Source organism: Gymnoscopelus microlampas (assembly GCF_963454915.1).
Source record: "Gymnoscopelus microlampas genome assembly, chromosome: 5".
In the NCBI taxonomy this organism is placed as follows: Eukaryota; Metazoa; Chordata; class Actinopteri; order Myctophiformes; family Myctophidae; genus Gymnoscopelus; species Gymnoscopelus microlampas.
Genome location: NC_139942.1, coordinates 47,768,246 through 47,780,245, shown reverse-complemented (window position 1 = coordinate 47,780,245; position 12,000 = coordinate 47,768,246).

Here is a 12,000-nt window from a genome sequence, read left to right as displayed (position 1 = left end):
GTACACTCCATTCGTACACTCTCAGAGCCATGGGGGTCCTTGAAATTAAACGTTTGAGAACCAATGGATTAGTTTGATTAACCGTTGGACCCCTACAAGCATGCATGGTGGAGGAGGGAGTGGGGTGAGAGGGGAGGTTTGAGGGGGTTGGCGGTTATGGGTGGGCGACTAGTCCCAGGAGGGCAGGGGGAGTGGGGTTATGGGTGGGCGACCAGGCCCAGCGGGGAGCAGGTGTGGGGGGGGCAGGGGACACAGGGTGTCATTAATCTTCCCTCAACGGTCACACTAGCATCAATTTGACAAATTCTTCACGAGCCCTCTGAGCACAGCAACCAACAGCTGTGGCCTCTATGGAACACACTATTACTGTTTCTGACAGTGGTTCTCAAACTGTTTCATGTCAAGGACCCCCAAAATGATATGTATTTGTCTGCGGAAATATTTTGTGGGATATTTTGTGGGATTCTTCAAAAATAGCAGATCTGCGTGTATATTGTATATCTGCTATTTTTGAATAGCCAAAGTATAAAATATGGTTAAAGTGGTTGCAATTATTGTGACGACCCCCTGGTACCCCCCTCCCCCCCTCCCCCAGGACCCTTGGGGGTCCCCGGACCCCACTTTGAGAATCAATGGTTTATGACATGATGTCTCTGTTTGCTGTACTATGGCATTGGTTCTCAACCTTTTCAGGTCGTGACCCCCAAAAAATAATCATATTTGACCTGGGGACCCCCCACCCTGACAAGCACTTGGAATGTATAGGAGTTGAGGCATTACATTTCGCTTGACTCGGGCGTTTGCATAATATTGGCGTTGTGAGCTTGTAGATCGGCCATTTTCAAAATGTTTGCCTGTTTCTTACATTATTTGCCAATTTGGCCAATGTTTGACCAGTCTGTTGATAACCTTTGATGCAGTAAAGGTCTTTTTTCTTTTCTTTTGTTTTTTGAGGTGTTAAAAAGATTGTCATCTGGGGACCCCAAAAACCTTAAGTGGGGACCCCACATCATTTATGTCACCTCGGCTCTGCCTCTGTGTTTAATCATCCTGTCGGGGGTTATTTTTACTTTTCGGCTATTCAAACAGTGCGGATCTACAAGCCCACAAAGTACCCCAGAGAGTACTTCTTTCCAGCACTGACTATTAGGAGCGATGACACAGGAGAGATCCAGTGGGCTGATTGTGAGTGACATGCACACACCGTGGGAGCCGTACCTAATGCATCCTGATAGCTGACAAACAATTAGGATGATATGATTGTTTTTTAATAGGCTGTGCCTCCCGGGTGAAGGCCCCTCTGACATGTCAGGTCAACAGTGACAGCAGCACAGGAATACCTCAAAGACTTACGTAGCGCTGAAGACGAGACGACACTTCATATAAGGTCAGTGACTCTCTTGACATCAGGGATTTGATCAGACATGCCGTCGGTTTAACCACCTGAACCCATGGGCTGCTATACAGACGGAGGCATACGGCTGTGGAGCCGTCATACAAGGTGAACATTCAACACGTTGTGAGCCTGTTTTTTTGTTTTTTTTTTGATTGATTGAATACTTAATTAGTCAGAAAACAGCACATGGTAGCCTACAGCAGTGGTTCTCAAACGTTTTCATATCAAAATTATATTTGTTTGGCCACGGACCCCCATCTCAAAATATGTTGTGCCAGGGACCCTCAGAAGCAAAGATTTGTGTTAACTACTTTTGCTGGGGACCCCCTGGAACACCCTCAAGTACCCCTGGGGGTCCCCAGACCCCACTTTGAGAACCAAGGGCCTACAGTAAGACATTAAAGCTTAACACAAAAAAAAAAGTATAACACAAAAAAGTCCTGGGGACTTGTTTCCATTGTGGTCCTTTTGTATTCAATTCATGCCATCAACCAATACAAACACTATATGTACAAAAGAGAAGGGATCATTACATTTACCTCCCCTTTCTGTCTCTTGATATTGGAGATGTTTTTTTCAGGCCAATTTTGAAAAGAAACAGTGTTACACATTTTAATGGATGCTGTCGGGGCATTCCACATTGTGATGGCAGAGCAGTAGAATGAGAACTTTCCCATGTTTGTTCTAAATTTAGGTGGTGCCCAGGGTCATGGTCACTCCCTCTGGTGTTGTGGCTCTGGGCGTCACTCTCTTTGGAGAGTTAGACAGGGGAAAAAAAGTACTCAAATGTTTTACTTAAGTAAAAGTATCAATACTGCAATGTAAAAGTACTCGGTTACAAGTAAAAGTCCGGAATTCTAAATTTACTTGAGTAAAAGTACAAAAGTATTGGTGTCAAAATGTACTTAAAGCACCAAAAGTAAAAGTACTAAAATGTTTGAAAATAGCAGATCTACAGGCTCACAACGCGTCGCATCGCTTGTAGATCGGCTATTTTCAAATAGCCTAAGCATACAATAGAGCTAAAGGGGTTAATGTAATCATTATATCTGCAAAGTAACTAGTAACTAAAGTTTTCAAATAATCGTAGTGGAGTAAAAGCACAATATTTGCCTCTGAGATGCAGTGGAATAGAAGTAGAAGTATAGACAACTGGAAATACTCCAGTAAAGTAAAAGTACCTCAAAGTTGTACTTAAGTACAGTACTTGAGTACATGTCCTTAGTTACTTTACACCACTGATTGAGGGCACAGTCTCTTTGACTTGAAAATACCAGTCCCAGTGATATTTGCTTAACCCTGTAGATCGGCTATTTGTGCTATTGATATACAGTATACTGTACATATATAGGGTGCAAAGCGGTTAATGCCACTTATCCTCCGTCTAGTTTATATATGGATATGTTAGTATACGTTTTGTTGCACACGTCATCTATATTTAGGCTTAAAAAGAAGAGGAGATCCGAGCCCTCAAAAGATGTAGAGGAGAGGATGTAAAGTTTTAACTTTACATAGATAGAAACTCCCTTCACTTGCTGCTAGGGTTTAACACCGGGATTCCCCGGATGCGGGATTCCCGGGAATCCCGAGGTTATTTACCGTCCCGGGAACTGACTTCGGTTCCCGGGATCCCAGTGTTTTTTTTTCTTTCTTAGAAATGAATACTAATTAGTAGAAAGGCCTATCTACAGCGCGGAGGAATTACTATTATAATTGGCCAAGTTACTTGCAGCGTTGCCGACCAGGGCAGGGTCCCATCGTCCCGTTGTGAACCAATATGGGACGCACTGAATGTAACAGTAATGAACAAAATAAAACACAAGTGACCGTGGTGCCCCCATAGAGTTCATTTTTGTTTTCTTTTTAATATTATTATTATTTTTAACTCTATGGGGGCACCACGGCCACTTGTGTTTTATTTTGACAGCTGAGGAAACGGTGAAGACAGCCTGCGCAGGGCAAGCTTGGGTGCCCCCTGCCTGCCCTGCACACGCTGTCTTCACCGTTTCCTCTGCTGTCAATACGGTAGACACCAGTTGACTAGCTGAGATTCAACATCAAGTGAAACGCTGCATAAAAAAATAGTAGGTTTGATTTCAAGCCTATATTCCAGCTTAAAATGCGCGCAAGCCAAGCAATGCTTTTGATAGAGAGAGAAGAGAGACTGGAGAGAGAGCATGCGAGAGAGAGAGAGAGAGAGAGAGAGAGAGAGAGAGAGAGAGAGAGAGAGAGAATTAGACCAATGTGGTCCGATTTTTTTATCATCATTAATGTAGCCTACCCTACCTACACTTGCATTTTAGAACGTTCAAACTACCATTTTACTAGAACTACCCAGTAGAACAAGTGAACTGCACAACAGCTGTCTGTCTCATTGATTGTCAGTGGCAGCGCATGCATGATGTGCACATCAAAATCACAATACAAAACCCGGCATTTGATCAACGACAAAATATAGATTAATACATTTGACAACATACAGCCAACATCCCAAAATTGAGTCTTAATATCCAGCAAGTAGCCTAATATAAATGAATAACTGCAAACAAATTACAAGTTTAGGCGATCAATATCCTACAAAAGTATTGATAAGCTGTGACCTCACCGGCGCTCTGATGGACAATAAATAAATAATCCTCTTGCAAACAACATCCATGTTCTGTTCTCTTGTCAATAATGATACAAATGGAACGTTTATTTCAGCAGCTAGGATGTGATAGTTTGACATTTTTTTTAGTGCGTTTAGGATGCACAGCGCAGCTCCTGTTTAAGTTAATTGTCTTCTCCTGCTGTTGTGCTGCTGCGCAACAGGGCAGATCTCCACCAATTAAGAAATACTATATTCATTGATTTAAAAAATAAACTTAAGTCATTATTAGTGCAAGTTCATAGGTGGACACAATAGGGACATTTGGGCACCTCGGTGTAAAATTGGCTATTTATTAAGTATCTACATATAAATGCATTTTAGTGGGCACTTTTTTTTAACCCTTTAACAGGAATTCCCAGGAAGCCCGGGAAAAGGTCTGAAAATTCCCGGAATTAAAATTAGCTATTTCCCGGAAAATGTTAAACCCTACTTGCTGCTATGGCTTTTATCTTTATTATGTCTTTGGCCTCATTGGCATGCCATGGAAAATTTACCATTTACAGTCTGTGTGTGTGCGTGTGCGTGTGCGTGTGTGTGTGCGCGCGGCTGCGCCCGTGCGTGCATGTTGGCCTTATAGACAGGTTTCCTGTTAGTAAACATTGAGAGGAATATGACCGCGCAGCTGCGGGGGGAAGCTTATGGGTGCGTTTGGAAATTACGCACCGGAGCACACTCGCCTATTAGTTTGTATTGGCCAGTGCGCTCACTGCCGCTCAGGGCTGTATTTTCGAACGCGCCTTCCACCCCCAGGCATGCGCAGATTGCGCATTCTGCTCTGTGATGACGTCGCTCGGAAACCCGTCTATTAGAACCTACTTGGTGGGGTCCAAAGGCTTCCATGTGCGTGTGTTTGTTTGTTTGTTTGTTTGTTTATCAGCACACTACCATACACCATGGTATGAAATATAAATCAAGCAGAACAGGACGGAACAGAACAGGAGTGCCGCTAACAGCACAGTGTGGGTGCCAACTATGTGACTGTGTGGCACTTGAACTGTGGAATGCACAGAGTATGTCATGGCACAAGGCCAACACGGTTGCCAGGGCTTAATAATTTCTCTTTTAACCGTATGAAATCCTGACATGACCTTCTCTGCTGGCTGTGCTGACAGGAGGGGTGGGAAGGGGGTCATATTTTAAATGTAGCCACAGCAATATAGGCCTCTAGCTGCAGACATTTTAGACAGACAACAGCAGGATGGGTATAGGTAGAGATGTGGCATCATGTCTGAAGAGAATCACCAACCGATTCTATAATTACCACTGTCACCCATCTGGCCCCAGCATGCAGCGAGCAGGGAAATGTTTTATCTCTGACCTACTTTCCGGCAGCAGTATGCTGAATCGTGACTGCAACGCGGGCGCTCTCATCAACACACCGAGCTCCACTGCGGACAGGAGCACGGCAGGACAGACAGGGCCTTTAAAGCTGCAATGCATAACTTTTTTAGGTTTAGTGACTAGAGGCAGCTCACCACCGCACCGATTTCGGGCCGACTCGACGTTGAGAGGTGTTGGAAAGCGTCCGCTGCTGACAAATTGTTGTCGGCTATCGTCGTTCCGTTGCATCGGGACATCTATTGACCCGACATTGAGAAACCGAACTTGCTCGGTTGGTGCCGACTAGACTATAGCCCATTGTTAGCCCTGGGCTGGTGGAGAATGCTATCTGGCAAACCTCCGCCAGATTTTCTGAGGAAAACAAGCGTCCAGGTCTAAAAACAAGCCCAAAAGAAGCGACCAGTTTAACCACTTGGGCCCTATTATATCAGCTATTTAAAAAAAGAATTCTTGAAAGCCAGCCCAAATAAGCAACTACACTTCAGAAACAAGCCCAAACAACAAGAAACCTACAACTATGTATACAAGCGACTTTACAGGAAAACAAGCCTAAAGTCGCTAATAATAAGCAGACATGGCAACATTGGGAAAATCTTGCAGGCCAGTTCTGCCAGCTCTAAGGCATTAGCACAACATGACTGCTTATGATGAACAAAAATGGCAACTTTTGCCAACAGACTACCAGTCTGTTGTAGTCTGAAGTAGTCTGTTTGGAGGAGAGTAACCTTAAAACGTTCTTTTAAATCCAGAGGTTCCCAAACTTTTGTGGATCAGGGCAGAGCCTGCTTGAGAATCTCGAAGGCATTCGCGGCACACCCATCTGACGCTTTGCGTTGTGATCTTGTACATCTGATATTTTCAGTTTGCAACACATTCGTACAATGAAGTGTAAATCAGGCTAATGGCCACCGAGGCTTATTATGGCTCTGGTATCAAATCAAAAGGGTAAACAGCACATGGTACAGTAAGACATTAAGGCTAAAAGAATAACACAAACAAGTCCTGGGGATTTGTTTCAGGGTGCCGGGAACTTCCCCTCAGATGACACTCAACTATCTGACACACGCAAACGCTGCTCCACGTTAGTGAAAGAGTACATCTGTCTCAAGCTGCTGGATCTGAAGTGCAGGAAAAAAAGGAGATCTAACATTATGTGTGCTTCCAACATTTGGAGAGAACTGAGCTCCTGACTTCTGGGTAGTTGAATATAGCCCTTTTCTTATTTAGCAAGCTGCTAGTAGTTGTACTTTAAGCCATTAAGACCTGAGGCCGATTCTACAAACGTCTTCTAAATCCCAACAGTTTTCTGAAAAACGTTTCTATATCAGTGGTGCTCAAACTATTTCATGTCAAGGACCCCCAAAATTATATGTATTTGGCTGTCGACCCCCATCTCAAAATATGTTGTTCCAGGGACCCCCAGAAGCAAAGATTTGAGTTAAAAATGTTTGCTTTAAAAGAATATATACAGTATATTCAAAGATTTGCACATATTTTCACGATTTTTCAAAAATAGCAGATTTACAAGCTCGTGCGTGGCACTCGGTGCCATGTGGCAAAACAAACAGGATCTGCCTTCATGAGGGGGGAGAGAATGAGAGAGAGACACATGCACACGCACACGCACACACACACACAGACAGTGTGTGTAGTGTTAATTACAAACAAGATGATTAAGTGTCCAGTGTCTCATGTACACTTTTCACACACACGCTAGCACCTACTAATGCACACACACACACTGTGCAGACAAGCGTAAAATAATACGTATTATACACACAGATACTTGGGAGCTGAAGGGTCTTTACTCAACGAAAGGGGAGGAGAATACTAGTGCTTTTACAGATTCACCCGGCTGATGGCTGCTCAGTTGGCTCGGAGGTCGAGGCCTAGACCGGATCACGCGGGTCTTTAATAAGGCATACCAGGCTTTCCTCCGAGGTGGAAAGACTGGTGACGCGAGGTTAGGGAGGGAGAGAGAGAGAAACAGAAAAGATTTTGAGGCAGGGACGTGCACAGATACACTCTAGGTGGTGCTACAGCACCTGCCCTTTGCCCTCTTGACCAGAAGTGCCCTTTTGAAAAAAAGAAAACATTTTTTTTTTTTCAGTTTACGGCAGGGGTCTTCAACAGGGGGTCCGGGACCCCTAGGGGGTCCTCAGAGTTACTACAGGGGGTCCGGCCAATTCTTTATGTGATATGATTTTTCTTTTTACCATAACCACTCGAATCCCTTTTCTGAGGAGAACTTTAGCCAAAAATAGCAGATCTACAAGCCGGCTATTTTTGGCAAAGAGGTATAGGTGTAGAGGGGAAAAAGAGCAGACCAAGTCAACAAAAAAAAGTATAATTTACTTGAGCACCTGCCCCTCAAAATGTCTGTGCACGCCACTGTTTTGAGGGAAAAGAAGAATTTGAAATCCCACCAAATCAATAATTTATTCAAATTGATCAATGGTTGCACCCCTAGATATATGAGAGAGAGAGCGAGCGAGCGAGAGAGAGAGGAGGGGCAGGAGGAGAGAGAAAGAGTGAAGAGATGGAGAGGGTGCAGAGTGAGAGAGAGTCAGCAGGGGGCGTAGGGGTGCGATAGAGAGAACATATACAGTAAGATCAGAGTTAGGCACCACGATCAAATCTGAGGGGTTGTGGGGAGAGGCACGAGTCCCATAAATAGTCGTGTTCAGTGGTGGAAAGTAACTAAGTACATTTACTTAAGTATTTGTACTCTACTAGAGTATTTCCAATTTCCAATACTTTCCACTACATCTCAGAGGCAAATATTGTACTTTTACTCCACTACAATTATTTGAAAACTTTAGTTACTAGTTACTTTTCAGATATAAATTATGATATTATGAAACATACATTAACCACTTTAGCCCTATTTTATGCATAGGCTATTTGCAAATAGCCGATCCACAAGCTTGTAGATCGAGCTTGTAGATCTAGATGCCAATACTTTTGTACTTTTAATCAAGTAACATTTTTGGACTTTTACTTGTAACAGAGTACACATTGCAGTATTGATACTTTTACTTTTTTCCACCACTGTGTCCGGGTAGCAACCAGAGCCTATAGAGGTATGGAGGTACCACCTGTCACCACCTGTCACCACGCTGGGGAGGGGAGGGGGGGGGGACACGGGGGGCACGGGTCAAATTCTTCCCTCCGTCGCAAACTGATGACATCAGGGGAAAGCCATGGCCCTCGCCCTGAACCTCCAGGACATCAATCAACTCCCAGAAACCTTGTTGACACCAGGAGGCCACGTTTTAATGAAGGGGAGGGCAGGGGAGGGCAGGGGAGGGCAGGGGAGGGCAGGGGAGGGGAGGGCAGGGGGAGTGCGGGTGTTTTTAAATACATCCTGTCATATTATACTGCTGGGACTGAGTGACAGATTTATGACCTTTAAATATTTTGTACAGAATGTACACACAGAGAAACAGAGGTGCCAAACCGGAACGGAAACATTCTTTTTTTGGTTCCAGAAAGAACCTCTGATTTTGAAGGCAGAGTATGTAACTTTGCCCTGTGTTTACATAACGAAACAATAAATACATTTTTTACCCATCAGCCACTGGTGGGTGTTAACCTGCAGAAACACACTGCCCCCTCGTCTCGCTGTATTTTGGTGTCGTCACTGTTTGTTTTGGTAGACCAAAAACGTCAACCATTGTTGATTTTGATAGCAAATTTTGATTTAGTTTTAGTCATAGTCTTTTGAATAGAATTCCATCTGAAATGTTTTAGTCTTTGTCTCGTTTTAGTTGACTAAATATCATAAGATTATAGTCGACTAAATCTACAGTTGATTTAGTCGACTAAAATGTATTTTGGCGGTGCCTTGATGGCATCATAATGGTTGATTTTACACTTGGTTGCATGCTGAAAATAGCCGATCTACAAGCTCACAACGCGTCGCGCTGCGACGCGTTGTGAGCTTGTAGATCTGCTATTTTCAGAGTGCAACACCCGGGCGCAACCAAACATAAAATTACTCGTCTTTTAATTCTACTGGATCTCTTCTCCACTAGAGTCCCTCACTAACATTTTGTCTCGTTTTTATTTGTTGACAGAATTGTCAATATATTTAGTCTTAGTTTTAGTCATCGTAGCTTAGTTTTTATTTGGTTTTCGTCAGTGAAAAAAGGTAGTCGACGAACATTTTTCGTCATAGTTTTAGTTGATGAAATCAACACTGACCAAAACAAACAGTGAACACACCCAAATACAGTGAGAGGGCAATGTGTTTCTGCAGGTAAACACCACCACACTACCCCAGTGACTGATAACTGCTGCTAGGGACATGATGGGTACAAATGCGACAAAGTTCCATACTAGGCCTTTAATGGTTATATAAAGAACCCCCATATACTTCTCCTTTTTCCGCCTCTGCACCAAATCTCTTCTTAGAAAAATTAAGTTTTCTTTTTTTTTTAGAAGGTGTTCACATATTAAGACATGCTATAGTATAGGAAAAGCTGCCTCAAAGAACCATCAGAAAAGGTTCTCTAAACATTATGAGGAACATGAAGAACCATTCTCTAGATAAAATGTTTCTTTAGTAAGTGATGATTCTTTGTGGAACAATGTAGCCCATTATAGAACCATTTAAGAACCATTATTTTTCCTATGTGTAGTCTTGGAAGTTGGAACGTGTATGCTCTTAGCAGTGGAAAGTACTGTACTTAAAGGGCAAGACCAATTTGATAGAGGTTTGGGTTGTGCAGTTACCTTGCCATGATGTAACTCCAAAGGTGGACAAAGTTGATACAGAAAATACAGAACATCACAAAACCCAGTACTGTTAGTTTTTTTTAATATAAAAATGTTAACTTCCTGTTGATTTAGCTATTCTTATAAAAAATAAAACCCGGACTGAATCGGTGGATCGGGATCCGGATCTTCAAATAGTAAAATCAGCAGGAAGTTGACATTTTAATTATAAAAATAAACAGTACTGGGTTTGGTGATGTTCTATATTGTCTGAATCAGCTTTGTTTGTGTTTGTTTATGCGCTAAAAGAGTGATGACTTTGAGAGCTGTTTTACCATACAATGTAAGTCAATGACGAGCATATTTTGAATTATCAATTTCTAATCAATGGAGCAATTATTTTAGATTTCTTGTCCACCTTTGGAGTTACATCATGGCAAGGTAACTACACAACGCAAACCTCTACCAAAGTGGTCTTGCCCTTTATAGATGATGATTGAGGACTCTATAGCAGGAGAAATCATCCAATGTCACTTCGACTGCGCATGCACCCCATGGTACCATAGTACTAGCCTGGTAAACCCTCCCTCCGGAAATCTCATTTCCATTTGATTTCAGGAGTGTGGAAATGAGATTTCCGGAGGGAGGGTTTACCAGGCTACCATAGTACCACAAAGGCCTTAAAAACAAGGCTCCAGACATCCCAAAACAAACTGGTCAGGCTACTGCTTGGCCTTACATCTACAACTCATCTAACCCCTGCTCACTTTGCTAGGGTGGGATGGCTCAGGGTAGAGGACAGAGTAGCCTACAGCAACTTGCAATGGGCCTGGTCTACAAGATACACTACACCACAAAGACACCCATGTACCTGTCAAACTACTTCAAAAACATAAATGACGTCCACAATCACAACACCAGAGGGAGCTCCACAAATCACGTTCAACTCAGATTTGGCTCTAACAAGGGATTCAATTTGTTCCACTCGCCACAACAACTGCTATATGGCACAAAAATGTGGAATGCCCTACCATAAACACATCAACAACATAAAAAACATGTAAATCCTTACTCTCCTTCAAACCTGCTCTAAAAGAGCACTTACAGGTGGCTGCAATTCGGAACTGGTCCCTGTAAAAAGGGCTTTTTTGGATTTCTACCCGTTTAATAAATGGGTAAAACAATCGAAAATAGAAATGTTGTCATATAAACAGCGTTTATATTATGTTTTTGCATAGTGTATGTACAAAGGACCCCAATGGAAACAAGCCATAGTGCTTTGGATTTAAAATCCTCTTAAAAGACCTTCTATTGAACTGTACGTCCCCTGTGCTTGTCTTATATATATACAATAAATCAAAAGTCAATTTTGAATTCCAGACTTTTACTTGTAACAGAGTATTTCTACATTGCAGTATTGATACTTTTACTTAAGTAAAACATGTGAGTACTTTTCCCATCACTGTTAGTTTTGTGCCTCTTTAAACGTTGGCCCCGCTTGTTTATTTAGAGCAGTTGTGCTCCATAAACTGCTCGTAAAGTGGAATGCTCTTGGCACGCTTCTCAAGGAGGGTGGGCATGTGTGGTGGGCCCGTGCTTACTGCCGACAGCCAGCACTCAGTCAGGCCGGCGGGCCGGGGCTCTCCAGCGGGGTCGTCCCTGCGTCTTCTTATCCCCCCTGGAGGTGTTATCCAACACTAATAATTCCACAACCGTCAGCTGTTCCCCCTCCCTCGGGCTGCTGGCTGAGTACCAGAGTTGCTAAGCAAGGGGACATTGCCTCTTCTTACATAACAACCACATGACTTGTTTTTGTTTCACAGCAGGCCTGCGTGTGGCTGCCTGGTCTGTCACAGAGAAGAGACCAAAACAAATAAGTGCAACCACTTGAAAC